The sequence below is a fragment of the Scyliorhinus torazame genome, chromosome 26 (assembly GCF_047496885.1).
Source record: "Scyliorhinus torazame isolate Kashiwa2021f chromosome 26, sScyTor2.1, whole genome shotgun sequence".
Taxonomy (NCBI): Eukaryota; Metazoa; Chordata; class Chondrichthyes; order Carcharhiniformes; family Scyliorhinidae; genus Scyliorhinus; species Scyliorhinus torazame.
The window spans coordinates 38,522,671-38,539,462 of NC_092732.1; positions in this window are offsets into that span (position 1 = coordinate 38,522,671).

A 16,792-nucleotide genomic window follows, 5' to 3' on the forward strand; every position below is an offset into this window, starting at 1 on the left:
GGGGTTCGGGGTGCTTTATATATAGAATAACAGATACCCGGGAGTGAGTTACAGACTGGAATCTATTCGAGGGGTTGAGGGTGGTTTATATATAGAATAACAGGTACCCGGGAGTGAGTTACAGACTGGAATCTAATCAAAGGTTTTGGGGTGGTTTATATATAGAAAGCAGACACCCGGGAGTGAGTTACAGACTGGAATCTAATCGAGGGGTTCTGGATGGTTTATATATAGAATAACAGATACCCGGGAGTGAGTTACAGACTGGAATCTAATCGAGGGGTTCGGGGTGCTTGAAATATAGAATAACAGATACCCGGGAGTGAGTTACAGACTGGAATCTATTCGAGGGGTTCGGTGTGGTTTATATGTTGAACAACAGATACCCGGGAGTGAGTTACAGACTGGAATCTAATCGAGGGGTTCGGGGTGCTTTATATATAGAATAACAGATACCCGGGAGTGAGTTACAGACTGGAATCTATTCGAGGGGTTCGGTGTGCTTGAAATGTTGAACAACAGATACACGGGAGTGAGTTACAGATGGGAATCTAATCGAGGGGTTGGGGTGGATTATATATAGAATAACAGATACCCGGGAGTGAGTTACGGACTGGAATCGAATCGAGGGGTTCGGGGTGGTTTATATATAGAATAACAGATACCCGGGAGTGAGTTACAGACTGGAATCTGATCGAGGGGTTCAGGGTGGGATATACATAGAATGAGATACCCCGGAGTGAGTTATGGACTGGAATCTAATCGAGGGGTTGGGCTGGATTATATATAGAATAACAGATACCCGGGAGTGAGTTACAGACTGGAATCAAATAGAGGGGTTCGGGGTGGTTTATATATTGAATAACAGATACCCGGGAGTGAGTTACAGACTGGAATCTAATCGAGGGGTTTGGGATGGTTTATATATAGAATAAGAGATTCCCGGGAATGAGTTACAGATTGGAAGCTAATCGAGGGGTTCGGGATGGTTTATATATAGAATAACAGATACCCAGGAGTGAGTTACAGACTGGAATCTAATCGAGGGGTTCAGGGTGGATTATATATAGAATAACAGATACGCAGGAGTGAGTTACAGACTGGAATCTAATCGAGGGGTTCCGGGTGTGTTATACATAGAACAATAGATACCCCGGAGTGAGTTAGACTGGAATCTATTCGAGGGGTTGAGGGTGGTTTATATATAGAATAACAGGTACCCGGGAGTGAGTTACAGACTGGAATCTAATCAAAGGTTTAGGGGTGGTTTATATATAGAATAACAGATACCCGGGAGTGAGTTACAGACTGGAATCTAATCGAGGGGTTCGGGGTGCTTGAAATATAGAATAACAGATACCCGGGAGTGAGTTACAGACTGGAATCTATTCGAGGGGTTCGGTGTGGTTTATATGTTGAACAACAGATACCCGGGAGTGAGTTACAGACTGGAATCTAATCGAGGGGTTCGGGGTGCTTTATATATAGAATAACAGATACCCGGGAGTGAGTTACAGACTGGAATCTATTCGAGGGGTCGGTGTGGTTTATATGTTGAACAACAGATACACGGGAGTGAGTTACAGACTGGAATCTAATCGAGGGGTACAGGGTGGTTTATATATAGAATAATAGATACCCGGGAGTGAGTTACAGACTGGAATCTAATCGAGGGGTTCAGGGTGGTTTATATATAGAACCACAGATACCCGGTAGTGTGTTACAGACTGGAATCTAATCGAGGGGTTCGGGGTGGTTTATATATAGAATAACAGATAGCCGGGAGCGAGTTACAGACTGGAATCTAATCGAGGGGTTCAGGGTGGTTTATATATAGAATAACAGATATCCGGGAGTGAGTTACAGACTGGAATCAAATCGAGGGGTTCAGGGTGGTTTATATATAGAATAACAGATACCCGGGAGTGAGTTACAGACTGGAATCTAATCGAGGGGTTTGGGATGGTTTATATATAGAATAAGAGATTCCCGGGAATGAGTTACAGATTGGAAGCTAATCGAGGGGTTCGGGATGGTTTATATATAGAATAACAGATACCCAGGAGTGAGTTACAGACTGGAATCTAATCGAGGGGTTCAGGGTGGATTATATATAGAATAACAGATACGCAGGAGTGAGTTACAGACTGGAATCTAATCGAGGGGTTCCGGGTGTGTTATACATAGAACAATAGATACCCCGGAGTGAGTTAGACTGGAATCTATTCGAGGGGTTGAGGGTGGTTTATATATAGAATAACAGGTACCCGGGAGTGAGTTACAGACTGGAATCTAATCAAAGGTTTAGGGGTGGTTTATATATAGAAAGCAGACACCCGGGAGTGAGTTACAGACTGGAATCTAATCGAGGGGTTCTGGATGGTTTATATATAGAATAACAGATACCCGGGAGTGAGTTACAGACTGGAATCTAATCGAGGGGTTCGGGGTGCTTGAAATATAGAATAACAGATACCCGGGAGTGAGTTACAGACTGGAATCTATTCGAGGGGTTCGGTGTGGTTTATATGTTGAACAACAGATACCCGGGAGTGAGTTACAGACTGGAATCTAATCGAGGGGTTCGGGGTGCTTTATATATAGAATAACAGATACCCGGGAGTGAGTTACAGACTGGAATCTATTCGAGGGGTCGGTGTGGTTTATATGTTGAACAACAGATACACGGGAGTGAGTTACAGACTGGAATCTAATCGAGGGGTACAGGGTGGTTTATATATAGAATAATAGATACCCGGGAGTGAGTTACAGACTGGAATCTAATCGAGGGGTTCAGGGTGGTTTATATATAGAACCACAGATACCCGGTAGTGTGTTACAGACTGGAATCTAATCGAGGGGTTCGGGGTGGTTTATATATAGAATAACAGATAGCCGGGAGCGAGTTACAGACTGGAATCTAATCGAGGGGTTCAGGGTGGTTTATATATAGAATAACAGATATCCGGGAGTGAGTTACAGACTGGAATCTAATCGAGGAGTTTGGGGTGGTTTATATATAGAATAACAGATACCCGGGAGTGAGTTACAGACTGGAATCAAATCGAGGGGTTCGGGGTGGTTTATATATTGAATAACAGATACCCGGGAGTGAGTTACAGACTGGAATCTAATCGAGGGGTTCAGGGTGGTTTATATATAGAATAACAGATACCCGGGAGTGAGTTACAGACTGGAATCTAATCGAGGGGTTTGGGATGGTTTATATATAGAATAAGAGATTCCCGGGAATGAGTTACAGATTGGAAGCTAATCGAGGGGTTCGGGATGGTTTATATATAGAATAACAGATACCCAGGAGTGAGTTACAGACTGGAATCTAATCGAGGGGTTCAGGGTGGATTATATATAGAATAACAGATACGCAGGAGTGAGTTACAGACTGGAATCTAATCGAGGGGTTCCGGGTGTGTTATACATAGAATAGATACCCCGGAGTGAGTTAGTCTGGAATCTATTCGAGGGGTTGAGGGTGGTTTATATATAGAATAACAGGTACCCGGGAGTGAGTTACAGACTGGAATCTAATCAAAGGTTTCGGGGTGGTTTATATATAGAAAGCAGACACCCGGGAGTGAGTTACAGACTGGAATCTAATCGAGGGGTTCTGGATGGTTTATATATAGAATAACAGATACCCGGGAGTGAGTTACAGACTGGAATCTAATCGAGGGGTTCGGGGTGCTTGAAATATAGAATAACAGATACCCGGGAGTGAGTTACAGACTGGAATCTATTCGAGGGGTTCGGTGTGGTTTATATGTTGAACAACAGATACCCGGGAGTGAGTTACAGGCTGGAATCTAATCGAGGGGTTCGGGGTGCTTTATATATAGAATAACAGATACCCGGGAGTGAGTTACAGACTGGAATCTATTCGAGGGGTTGAGGGTGGTTTATATATAGAATAACAGGTACCCGGGAGTGAGTTACAGACTGGAATCTAATCAAAGGTTTCGGGGTGGTTTATATATAGAAAGCAGACACCCGGGAGTGAGTTACAGACTGGAATCTAATCGAGGGGTTCTGGATGGTTTATATATAGAATAACAGATACCCGGGAGTGAGTTACAGACTGGAATCTAATCGAGGGGTTCGGGGTGCTTGAAATATTGAATAACAGATACCCGGGAGTGAGTTACAGACTGGAATCTATTCGAGGGGTTCGGTGTGGTTTATATGTTGAACAACAGATACCCGGGAGTGAGTTACAGACTGGAATCTAATCGAGGGGTTCGGGGTGCTTTATATATAGAATAACAGATACCCGGGAGTGAGTTACAGACTGGAATCTATTCGAGGGGTTCGGTGTGCTTGAAATGTTGAACAACAGATACACGGGAGTGAGTTACAGATGGGAATCTAATCGAGGGGTTGGGGTGGATTATATATAGAATAACAGATACCCGGGAGTGAGTTACGGACTGGAATCGAATCGAGGGGTTCGGGGTGGTTTATATATAGAATAACAGATACCCGGGAGTGAGTTACAGACTGGAATCTGATCGAGGGGTTCAGGGTGGGATATACATAGAATGAGATACCCCGGAGTGAGTTATGGACTGGAATCTAATCGAGGGGTTGGGCTGGATTATATATAGAATAACAGATACCCGGGAGTGAGTTACAGACTGGAATCAAATCGAGGGGTTCGGGGTGGTTTATATATTGAATAACAGATACCCGGGAGTGAGTTACAGACTGGAATCTAATCGAGGGGTTCAGGGTGGTTTATATATAGAATAACAGATACCCGGGAGTGAGTTACAGACTGGAATCTAATCGAGGGGTTTGGGATAGTTTATATATAGAATAAGAGATTCCCGGGAATGAGTTACAGATTGGAAGCTAATCGAGGGGTTCGGGATGGTTTATATATAGAATAACAGATACCCAGGAGTGAGTTACAGACTGGAATCTAATCGAGGGGTTCAGGGTGGATTATATATAGAATAACAGATACGCAGGAGTGAGTTACAGACTGGAATCTAATCGAGGGGTTCCGGGTGTGTTATACATAGAACAATAGATACCCCGGAGTGAGTTAGACTGGAATCTATTCGAGGGGTTGAGGGTGGTTTATATATAGAATAACAGGTACCCGGGAGTGAGTTACAGACTGGAATCTAATCAAAGGTTTAGGGGTGGTTTATATATAGAAAGCAGACACCCGGGAGTGAGTTACAGACTGGAATCTAATCGAGGGGTTCTGGATGGTTTATATATAGAATAACAGATACCCGGGAGTGAGTTACAGACTGGAATCTAATCGAGGGGTTCGGGGTGCTTGAAATATAGAATAACAGATACCCGGGAGTGAGTTACAGACTGGAATCTATTCGAGGGGTTCGGTGTGGTTTATATGTTGAACAACAGATACCCGGGAGTGAGTTACAGACTGGAATCTAATCGAGGGGTTCGGGGTGCTTTATATATAGAATAACAGATACCCGGGAGTGAGTTACAGACTGGAATCTATTCGAGGGGTCGGTGTGGTTTATATGTTGAACAACAGATACACGGGAGTGAGTTACAGACTGGAATCTAATCGAGGGGTACAGGGTGGTTTATATATAGAATAATAGATACCCGGGAGTGAGTTACAGACTGGAATCTAATCGAGGGGTTCAGGGTGGTTTATATATAGAACCACAGATACCCGGTAGTGTGTTACAGACTGGAATTTAATCGAGGGGTTCGGGGTGGTTTATATATAGAATAACAGATAGCCGGGAGCGAGTTACAGACTGGAATCTAATCGAGGGGTTCAGGGTGGTTTATATATAGAATAACAGATATCCGGGAGTGAGTTACAGACTGGAATCTAATCGAGGAGTTCGGGGTGGTTTATATATAGAATAACAGATACCCGGGAGTGAGTTACAGACTGGAATCTAATCGAGGGGTTCGGGGTGGTTTATATATAGAATAACAGATACCCGGGAGTGAGTTACAGACTGGAATCTAATCGAGGGGTTCGGGGTGGTTTATATATAGAATAACAGATACCCGGGAGTGAGTTACAGACTGGAATCTGATCGAGGGGTTCAGGGTGGGATATACATAGAATGAGATACCCCGGAGTGAGTTATGGACTGGAATCTAATCGAGGGATTGGGCTGGATTATATATAGAATAACAGATACCCGGGAGTGAGTTACAGACTGGAATCAAATCGAGGGGTTCGGGGTGGTTTATATATTGAATAACAGATACCCGGGAGTGAGTTACAGACTGGAATCTAATCGAGGGGTTCAGGGTGGTTTATATATAGAATAACAGATACCCGGGAGTGAGTTACAGACTGGAATCTAATCGAGGGGTTTGGGATGGTTTATATATAGAATAAGAGATTCCCGGGAATGAGTTACAGATTGGAAGCTAATCGAGGGGTTCGGGATGGTTTATATATAGAATAACAGATACCCAGGAGTGAGTTACAGACTGGAATCTAATCGAGGGGTTCAGGGTGGATTATATATAGAATAACAGATACGCAGGAGTGAGTTACAGACTGGAATCTAATCGAGGGGTTCCGGGTGTGTTATACATAGAACAATAGATACCCCGGAGTGAGTTAGACTGGAATCTATTCGAGGGGTTGAGGGTGGTTTATATATAGAATAACAGGTACCCGGGAGTGAGTTACAGACTGGAATCTAATCAAAGGTTTCGGGGTGGTTTATATATAGAAAGCAGACACCCGGGAGTGAGTTACAGACTGGAATCTAATCGAGGGGTTCTGGATGGTTTATATATAGAATAACAGATACCCGGGAGTGAGTTACAGACTGGAATCTAATCGAGGGGTTCGGGGTGCTTGAAATATAGAATAACAGATACCCGGGAGTGAGTTACAGACTGGAATCTATTCGAGGGGTTCGGTGTGGTTTATATGTTGAACAACAGATACCCGGGAGTGAGTTACAGACTGGAATCTAATCGAGGGGTTCGGGGTGCTTTATATATAGAATAACAGATACCCGAGAGTGAGTTACAGACTGGAATCTATTTGAGGGGTCGGTGTGGTTTATATGTTGAACAACAGATACACGGGAGTGAGTTACAGACTGGAATCTAATCGAGGGGAACAGGGTGGTTTATATATAGAATAATAGATACCCGGGAGTGAGTTACAGACTGGAATCTAATCGAGGGGTTCAGGGTGGTTTATATATAGAACCACAGATACCCGGTAGTGTGTTACAGACTGGAATCTAATCGAGGGGTTCGGGGTGGTTTATATATAGAATAACAGATAGCCGGGAGCGAGTTACAGACTGGAATCTAATCGAGGGGTTCAGGGTGGTTTATATATAGAATAACAGATATCCGGGAGTGAGTTACAGACTGGAATCTAATCGAGGAGTTCGGGGTGGTTTATATATAGAATAACAGATACCCGGGAGTGAGTTACAGACTGGAATCTAATCGAGGAGTTCGGGGTGGTTTATATATAGAATAACAGATACACGGGAGTGAGTTACAGACTGGAATCTAATCGATGGATACAGGGTGGGTTATATATAGAATAACAGAGAACCAGGAGTGAGTTACAGACTGCAATCTAATCGAGGGGTTCGGGGTGGTTTAAATATAGAATAACAGATACACGGGAGTGAGTTACAGATGGGAATCTAATCGAGGGGTTGGGCTGGATTATATATATATATATATAGAATAACAGATACCCGGGAGTGAGTTACAGACTGGAATCTAATCGAGGGGTTTTGGGTGGTTTATATATAGAATAACAGATATCCGGGAGTGAGTTACAGACTGGAATCTAATCGAGGGGTACAGGATGGTTTATAGAAAGAATAACAGATACCCGGGAGTGAATTACAGACTGGAATCTAATCGAGGGGTTCGGGGTGGTTTATATATAGAATAACAGATACCCGGGAGTGAGGTACAGACTGGAATCTGATCGAGGGGTTCGGGGTGGTTTATATATAGAATAACAGATACACGGGAGTGAGTTACAGACTGGAATCTAATCGATGGATACAGGGTGGGTTATATATAGAATAACAGAGAACCAGGAGTGAGTTACAGACTGCAATCTAATCGAGGGGTTCGGGGTGGTTTAAATATAGAATAACAGATACACGGGAGTGAGTTCCAGATGGGAATCTAATCGAGGGGTTGGGCTGGATTATATATATATATATATATATATAGAATAACAGATACCCGGGAGTGAGTTACAGACTGGAATCTAATCGAGGGGTTTTGGGTGGTTTATATATAGATTACCAGATACACGGGAGTGAGTTACAGATGGGAATCTAATCGAGGGGTTGGGCTGGATTATATATATATATAGAATAACAGATACCCGGGAGTGAGTTACAGACTGGAATCGAATCGAGGGGTTTTGGTGGTTTATATATAGAATAACAGATATCCGGGAGTGAGTTACAGACTGGAATCTAATCGAGGGGTACAGGATGGTTTATAGAAAGAATAACAGATACCCGGGAGTGAGTTACAGACTGGAATCTAATCGAGGGGTTCGGGGTGGTTTATATATAGAATAACAGATACCCGGGAGTGAGGTACAGACTGGAATCTGATCGAGGGGTTCGGGGTGGTTTATATATAGAATAACAGATTACACGGGAGTGAGTTACAGACTGGAATCTAATCGCTGGATACAGGGTGGGTTATATATAGAATAACAGAGAACCAGGAGTGAGTTACAGACTGCAATCTAATCGAGGGGTTCGGGGTGGTTTAAATATAGAATAACAGATACACGGGAGTGAGTTACAGATGGGAATCTAATCGAGGGGTTGGGCTGGATTATATATATATATATATATATATATATAGAATAACAGATACCCGGGAGTGAGTTACAGACTGGAATCTAATCGAGGGGTACAGGATGGTTTATAGAAAGAATAACAGATACCCGGGAGTGAGTTACAGACTGGAATCTAATCTAGGGGTTCGGGATGGTTTATATATAGAATATATTCTGTATATGATGTGGAGGGGGGGGGGTTGTGTTGTGGGGGGGGGTTGTGTGGGGGGGGGGGGTTGTGTGGGGGGGGGTTGTGTGGGGGGGGGTTTGTAGGGGGGGGGTTTGTAGGGGGGGGTTGTGTGGGGGGGGGTTGTGTGGGGGGGGGTTGTGTGGGGGGGGGGTTGTGTGGGGGGGGGTTGTGTGGGGGGGGGTTGTGTGGGGGGGGGTTGTGTGGGGGGGGGTTGTGTGGGGGGGGTTGTGTGGGGGGGGTTGTGTGGGGGGGGGTTGTGTGGGGGGGGTTGTGTGGGGGGGGTTGTGTGGGGGGGGGTTGTGTGGGGGGGGCTGTGGGGGGGGGCTGTGGGGGGGGGCTGTGGGGGGGGCTGTGGGGGGGGGCTGTGGGGGGGGGGGTTGTGTGGGGGGGGGGTTGTGTGGGGGGGGGGGTTGTGTGGGGGGGGGTTGTGTGGGGGGGGGTTGTGTGGGGGGGGGTTGTGTGGGGGGGGGTTGTGTGGGGGGGGGGTTGTGTGGGGGGGGGGTTGTGTGGGGGGGGGTTGTGTGGGGGGGGGGTTGTGTGGGGGGGGGGGTTGTGTGGGGGGGTTGAGTGGGAGGGGTTGAGTGGGAGGGGTTGAGTGGGAGGGGTTGAGTGGGAGGGGTTGTGTGGGGGGTTGTGTGGGGGGGGTTGTGTGGGGGGGGTTGTGTGGGGGGGGTTGTGTGGGGGGGGTTGTGTGGGGGGGGGTTGTGTGGGGGGGGGTTGTGTGTGGGGGGGGTTGTGTGTGTGGGGGGTGTTGTGTGAGGGGGGGTGTTGTGTGGGGGGGGTGTTGTGTGGGGGGTGTTGTGTGGGGGGGGTTGTGTGGGGGGGGTTGTGTGGGGGGGGTTGTGTGGGGGGGGTTGTGTGGGGGGGGTTGTGTGGGGGGGGTTGTGTGGGGGGGGTTGTGTGTGTGGGGGGGGTTGTGAGTGGGGGGGGGGTTGTGAGTGGGGGGGGGGGTTTGGGGGTGTTGGGGGTGGGGGGGGTTTGTGTGGGGGGTTTGTGTGGGGGGGGGTTGTGTGTGGGGGGGTTGTGTGGGGGGGGGGTTGTGTGGGGGGGGGTTGTGTGGGGGGGGTTGTGTGGGGGGGGTTGTGTGGGGGGGGGTTGTGTGGGGGGTTGTGTGGGGGGGGTTGTGTGGGGGGGGTTGTGTGGGGGGGGTTGTGTGGGGGGGGTTGTGTGGGGGGGGTTGTGTGTGGGGGGGGTGTTGTGTGGGGGGGGTTGTGTGTGGGGGGGGTTGTGTGTGGGGGGGGTTGTGTGTGGGGGGGGTTGTGTGTGTGTGGGGGGTGTTGTGTGAGGGGGGTGTTGTGTGGGGGGTGTTGTGTGGGGGGTGTTGTGTGGGGGGGGTTGTGTGTGTGGGGGGGGTTGTGAGTGGGGGGGGTGTTGGGGGTGGGGGGGGTTGTGTGGGGGGGTTGTGTGGGGGGGGGTTGTGTGGGGGGGGTTGTGTGGGGGGGGGTTGTGTGGGGGGGGTTGTGTGGGGGGGGGGTTGTGTGGGGGGGGGTTGTGTGGGGGGGGGTTGTGTGGGGGGGGTTGGTGGGGGGGGTGTGTGGGGGGGGGTTGTGTGGGGGGGGTGTGTGGGGGGGGTTGTGTGGGGGGGGTGTGTGGGGGGGGTTGTGTGGGGGGGGTTGTGTGGGGGGGGGTGTGTGGGGGGGTGGGGGGGGTGTGTGGGGGGGGTTGTGTGGGGGGGGTTGTGTGGGGGGGGTTGTGTGGGGGGGGTTGTGTGGGGGGGGTTGTGTGGGGGGGGTTGTGTGGGGGGGGTTGTGTGGGGGGGGGGGGGGTGTGTGGGGGGGGGTGTGGGGGGGGGGTTGTGTGGGGGGGGGTGTGTGGGGGGGGGTGTGTGGGGGGGGTGTGGGGGGGGGTTGTGGGGGGGGGGGTTGTGTGGGGGGGGGGGTGTGTGGGGGGGGTGGGGGTGGGGTGTGTGGGGGGGGGGTTGTGTGGGGGGGGTTGTGTGGGGGGGGTTGTGTGGGGGGGGTGTGGGGGGGGGTTGTGTGGGGGGGGTTGTGTGGGGGGGGTGTGTGGGGGGGGTTGAGTGGGGGGGGGTTGTGGGGGGGGGTTGTGTGGGGGGGGTTGTGGGGGGGGGTTGTGTGGGGGGGGTTGTGTGGGGGGGGGTTGTGTGGGGGGGGGTTGTGTGGGGGGGGGTTGTGTGGGGGGGGGGTTGTGGGGGGGGTGGTGGGGGGGGTTGTGTGGGGGGGGGGTTGTGTGGGGGGGGGTGTGTGGGGGGGGGTGTGTGTGGGGGGGGGTTGTGTGGGGGGGGGTGTGTGGGGGGGGGGGGGGGGTGTGGGGGGGGGGTGTGGGGGGGGGGTGGTGGGGGGGGGGTTGTGTGGGGGGGGGGTGGTGGGGGGGGGTGGTGGGGGGGGGTGTGTGGGGGGGGGGGGTTGGGTGTGGGGGGGGGGTGTGGTGGGGGGGGTTGTGTGGGGGGGGGGTGGGGGGGGGGGGGTGTGTGTGGGGGGGGGTTGTGTGGGGGGGGGTTGTGTGGGGGGGGGGTTGTGTGGGGGGGGGGTGTGTGGGGGGGGGGTGGTGGGGGGGGTGTGGGGGGGGGTGGTGGGGGGGGGTTGTGTGGGGGGGGGGGTGTGGGGGGGGGGTGGGGGGGGGTGGGGGGGGGGGGGGGTGTGTGGGGGGGGTGTGTGGGGGGGTGTGTGGGGGGGGTGTGTGGGGGGGGGTGGTGGGGGGGGTGGTGGGGGGGGGTTGTGTGGGGGGGTGGGGTGGGGGTGTGGGGGGGGGGGTGTGTGGGGGGGGGGTGTGTGGGGGGGGGGGGGTGTGGGGGGGGGGTGTGTGGGGGGTGGTGGGGGGGGTGTGGGGGGGGGTGTGTGGGGGGGGGTGTGTGGGGGGGGTGTGTGGGGGGGGGTGAGTGGGGGGGGGTGGTGGGGGGGGGTGTGGGGGGGGGGTTGGTGGGGGGGGTTGGTGGGGGGGGGTGGGGGGGGTTGTGTGGGGGGGGTGTGTGGGGGGGGGGTTGTGTGGGGGGGGGGTTGTGGGGGGGGTTGTGTGGGGGGGGCTCGTGTGGGGGGGGCTCGTGTGGGGGGGGTCGTGTGGGGGGGATGTGTGGGGGGGGATTGTGTGGGGGGGGATTGTGTGGGGGGGGTTGTGTGGGGGGGGGGGTTGTGGGGGGGGGGTTGTGTGGGGGGGGGGTGTGGGGGGGGGGGTTGTGTGGGGGGGGGGTTGTGTGGGGGGGGGGTTGTGTGGGGGGGGGGTTGTGTGGGGGGGGGTTGTGTGGGGGGGGGTTGTGGGGGGGGGGTTGTGTGGGGGGGGGGTTGTGTGGGGGGGGGTTGTGTGGGGGGGGTTGTGTGGGGGGGGGGTTGTGGGGGGTGTGTGGGGGGGGTTGTGTGGGGGGGGGTTGTGTGGGGGGGGTTGTGTGGGGGGGGTTGTGTGGGGGGGGTGTGTGGGGGGGGTGTGTGGGGGGGGTTGTGTGGGGGGGGGTGTGTGGGGGGGGTTGTGTGGGGGGGGGTTGTGTGGGGGGGGGTTGTGTGGGGGGGGTTGTGTGGGGGGGGTTGTGTGGGGGGGGGTTGTGTGGGGGGGGTGGTGGGGGGGGGTTGTGTGGGGGGGGGTTGTGTGGGGGGGGTTGGTGGGGGGGTTGTGGGGGGGGGTTGTGTGGGGGGGGGTTGTGTGGGGGGGGTTGTGTGGGGGGGGGGGGGGTTGTGTGGGGGGGGGTTGTGTGGGGGGGGGTTGTGTGGGGGGGGTTGTGTGGGGGGGGGGGGTTGTGTGGGGGGGGTTGTGTGGGGGGGGTTGTGTGGGGGGGGTGTGTGGGGGGGGTTGTGTGGGGGGGGTGTGGGGGTGGGGGGGGGTTGTGTGGGGGGGGTGTGTGGGGGGGGGGGGGGGGTGTGGGGGGGGGGTTGTGTGGGGGGGGTTGTGTGGGGGGGGTTGTGTGGGGGGGGTTGTGGGGGGGGGGTTGTGGGGGGGGGGGTTGTGTGGGGGGGGTGTGTGGGGGGGGGTGTGGGTGGGGGGGGGTGTGTGGGGGGGGTTGTGTGGGGGGGGGGTGTGGGGGGGGGGTTGTGTGGGGGGGGGTTGTGGGGGGGGGGGGGGGGGGGTTGTGTGGGGGGGGGTTGGGTGGGGGGGGTTGTGTGGGGGGGGGGGGTGTGTGGGGGGGGGGGTGTGTGGGGGGGGGTTGTGTGGGGGGGGGTTGTGTGGGGGGGGGGTGGGGGTGTGTGGGGGGGGGGTTGTGTGGGGGGGGGTTGTGTGGGGGGGGTTGTGTGGGGGGGGGTGTGTGGGGGGGGTTGTGTGGGGGGGGGGGTGTGTGGGGGGGGGGTTGTGTGGGGGGGGGGTTGTGTGGGGGGGGGTTGTGTGGGGGGGGTTGTGTGGGGGGGGGTGTGTGGGGGGGGGTTGTGTGGGGGGGGGGGTGTGGGGGGTGGGGGGGGGTTGTGTGGGGGGGGTTGTGTGGGGGGGGGTGTGTGGGGGGGGGTTGTGTGGGGGGGGGTTGTGTGGGGGGGGGTGTGTGGGGGGGGGTTGTGTGGGGGGGGGTTGTGTGGGGGGGGGGGGGGGGGTTGTGTGGGGGGGGGGTTGTGTGGGGGGGGGTTGTGTGGGGGGGGGTTGTGTGGGGGGGGTTGTGTGGGGGGGGGTTGTGTGGGGGGGGGGTGTGTGGGGGGGGTTGTGTGGGGGGGGGTTGTGTGGGGGGGGGGTGTGTGGGGGGGGGGTTGTGTGGGGGGGGGGGTTGTGGGGGGGGGGGGTGGGGTGGGGGGGGGGGGGTGTGGGGGGGGGTGTGGGGGGGGGGGTTGTGTGGGGGGGGGGTGTGTGGGGGGGGGTGTGTGGGGGGGGGTTGTGTGGGGGGGGGGTGTGGGGGGGGTGGGGGGGGGGGGTGTGGGGGGGGGGTTGTGTGGGGGGGGGGTGTGGGGGGGTGTGGGGGGGGGGGTGTGGGGGGGGGGTTGTGTGGGGGGGGGTGTGTGGGGGGGGGTGTGTGGGGGGGGGTTGTGTGGGGGGGGGGTTGTGGGGGGGGGGGGGTTGTGTGGGGGGGGGTTGTGGGGGGGGGGTGTGTGGGGGGGGGGTTGTGTGGGGGGGGGTTGTGTGGGGGGGGGGGGGGGGGTTGTGTGGGGGGGGGGTGTGTGGGGGGGGGGGGTGTGGGGTGGGGGGGGGGTTGTGTGGGGGGGGTGGGGGGGGGGTGTGTGGGGGGGGGGTTGTGTGGGGGGGGGGTTGTGTGGGGGGGGGTTGTGTGGGGGGGGGTTGTGTGGGGGGGGTTGTGTGGGGGGGGGTTGTGTGGGGGGGGTTGTGTGGGGGGGGTTGTGTGGGGGGGGTTGTGTGGGGGGGGGTTGTGTGGGGGGGGGTTGTGTGGGGCGGGGTTGTGTGGGGCGGGGTTGTGTGGGGGGGGGTTGTGTGGGGGGGGGTTGTGTGGGGGGGGTTGTGTGGGGGGGGGTTGTGTGGGGGGGGGTTGTGTGGGGGGGGGTTGTGTGGGGGGGGTTGTGTGGGGGGGGTTGTGTGGGGGGGGGTTGTGTGGGGGGGGGTTGTGTGGGGGGGGTTGTGTGGGGGGGGGTTGTGTGGGGGGGGTTGTGTGGGGGGGGGGTTGTGTGGGGGGGGTTGTGTGGGGGGGGGTTGTGTGGGGGGGGGTTGTGTGGGGGGGGTTGTGTGGGGGGGGGTTGTGTGGGGGGGGGTTGTGTGGGGGGGGTTGTGTGGGGGGGGGGTTGTGTGGGGGGGGTTGTGTGGGGGGGGTGTGTGGGGGGGGTTGTGTGGGGGGGGTTGTGTGGGGGGGGGGTGTGTGGGGGGGGTGTGTGGGGGGGTGGGGGGGGGTTGTGTGGGGGGGGGGTTGTGTGGGGGGGGGTTGTGTGGGGGGGGTTGTGTGGGGGGGGTTGTGTGGGGGGGGCTTGTGTGGGGGGGGTTGTGTGGGGGGGGTGTGTGGGGGGGGTTGTGTGGGGGGGGGTTGTGTGGGGGGGGTTGTGTGGGGGGGGTTGTGTGGGGGGGGTTGTGTGGGGGGGGGGGTTGTGTGGGGGGGGTTGTGTGGGGGGGGTTGTGTGGGGGGGGGTTGTGTGGGGGGGGGTTGTGTGGGGGGGGGTTGTGTGGGGGGGGTTGTGTGGGGGGGGGTTGTGTGGGGGGGGTTGTGTGGGGGGGGTTGTGTGGGGGGGGTTGTGTGGGGGGGGGTTGTGTGGGGGGGGGTTGTGTGGGGGGGTTGTGTGGGGGGGGTTGTGTGGGGGGGGTTGTGTGGGGGGGGTTGTGTGGGGGGTTGTGTGGGGGGGTTGTGTGGGGGGGTTGTGTGGGGGGGGTTGTGTGGGGGGGGTTGTGTGGGGGGGTTGTGTGGGGGGGTGTGGGGGGGGGTTGTGTGGGGGGGTTGTGTGGGGGGGGTTGTGTGGGGGGGGGTGGGGTGTGGGGGGGGGTTGTGGGGGGGGGGGTTGGGGTGGGGGGGGGTTGGGGTGGGGGGGGTGGGTGGGGGGGGGTGTGTGGGGGGGGTTGTGGTGGGGGGGGTTGTGTGGGGGGGGTGGGGTGGGGGGGTTGTGTGGGGGGGGGTGGGGGGGGTGGGGGGGGGGTGTGGGGGGGGGGTGTGTGGGGGGGGGGGTTGTGTGGGGGGGGTTGTGTGGGGGGGGGGTTGTGTGGGGGGGGTTGTGTGGGGGGGGTTGTGTGGGGGGGGGGGGGGGGGGTGGTGGGGGGGGGTTGTGTGGGGGGGGGGTGGGGGGGTGGGGGGGGGGTGTGGGGGGGGGGGTTGTGTGGGGGGGGTGTGTGGGGGGGTGGGGGGGGGGTGTGGGGGGGGGGTGTGTGGGGGGGGGTTGTGTGGGGGGGGTTGTGTGGGGGGGGTGTGTGGGGGGGGGTTGGGTGGGGGGGGGTTGTGTGGGGGGGGGTTGGGTGTGGGGGGGGTTGTGTGGGGGGGTTGTGTGGGGGGGGGTTGTGTGGGGGGGGTGTGTGGGGGGGGGGGTGTGTGGGGGGGGTTGTGTGGGGGGGGGTTGTGTGGGGGGGGGTTGTGTGGGGGGGGTTGTGTGGGGGGGGTTGTGTGGGGGGGGGGGGGGTGTGTGGGGGGGGGTGTGTGGGGGGGGGGTGTGTGGGGGGGGGTGTGTGGGGGGTGGGGGGGGGGGTGTGTGGGGGGGGTGTGTGGGGGGGGGTTGTGGGGGGGGGGTTGTGTGGGGGGGGTGTGTGGGGGGGGTTGTGTGGGGGGGGGTTGTGTGGGGGGGGGTGTGGGGGGGGTTGTGTGGGGGGGGTTGTGTGGGGGGGGGGTGTGGGGGGGGGGGGGGGGTGTGTGGGGGGGGGTGTGGGGGGGGGGTGTGGGGGGGGGGTGTGTGGGGGGGGGTGGGGGGGGTGTGTGGGGGGGGGTTGTGTGGGGGGGGTTGTGTGGGGGGGGGGTTGTGTGGGGGGGGGGTTGTGTGGGGGGGGGGTGTGTGGGGGGGGGTTGTGTGGGGGGGGGGGGTGTGTGGGGGGGGTTGTGTGGGGGGGGGTTGTGTGGGGGGGGGTTGTGTGGGGGGGGGTTGTGTGGGGGGGGGTGTGTGGGGGGGGGTTGTGTGGGGGGGGTTGTGTGGGGGGGGTTGTGTGGGGGGGGTTGTGTGGGGGGGGGTTGTGTGGGGGGGGGGTTGTGTGGGGGGGGTTGTGTGGGGCGGGGGTTGTGTGGGGGGGGTTGTGTGGGGGGGGGTTGTGTGGGGGGGGTTGTGTGGGGGGGGTGTGTGGGGGGGGTTGTGTGGGGGGGGGTTGTGTGGGGGGGGTTGTGTGGGGGGGGTTGTGTGGGGGGGGTTGTGTGGGGGGGGTTGTGTGGGGGGGGTTGTGTGGGGGGGGTTGTGTGGGGGGGGGTTGTGTGGGGGGGGTTGTGTGGGGGGGGGTTGTGTGGGGGGGGGTTGTGTGGGGGGGGGTTGTGTGGGGGGGGGTTGTGTGGGGGGGGGGTTGTGTGG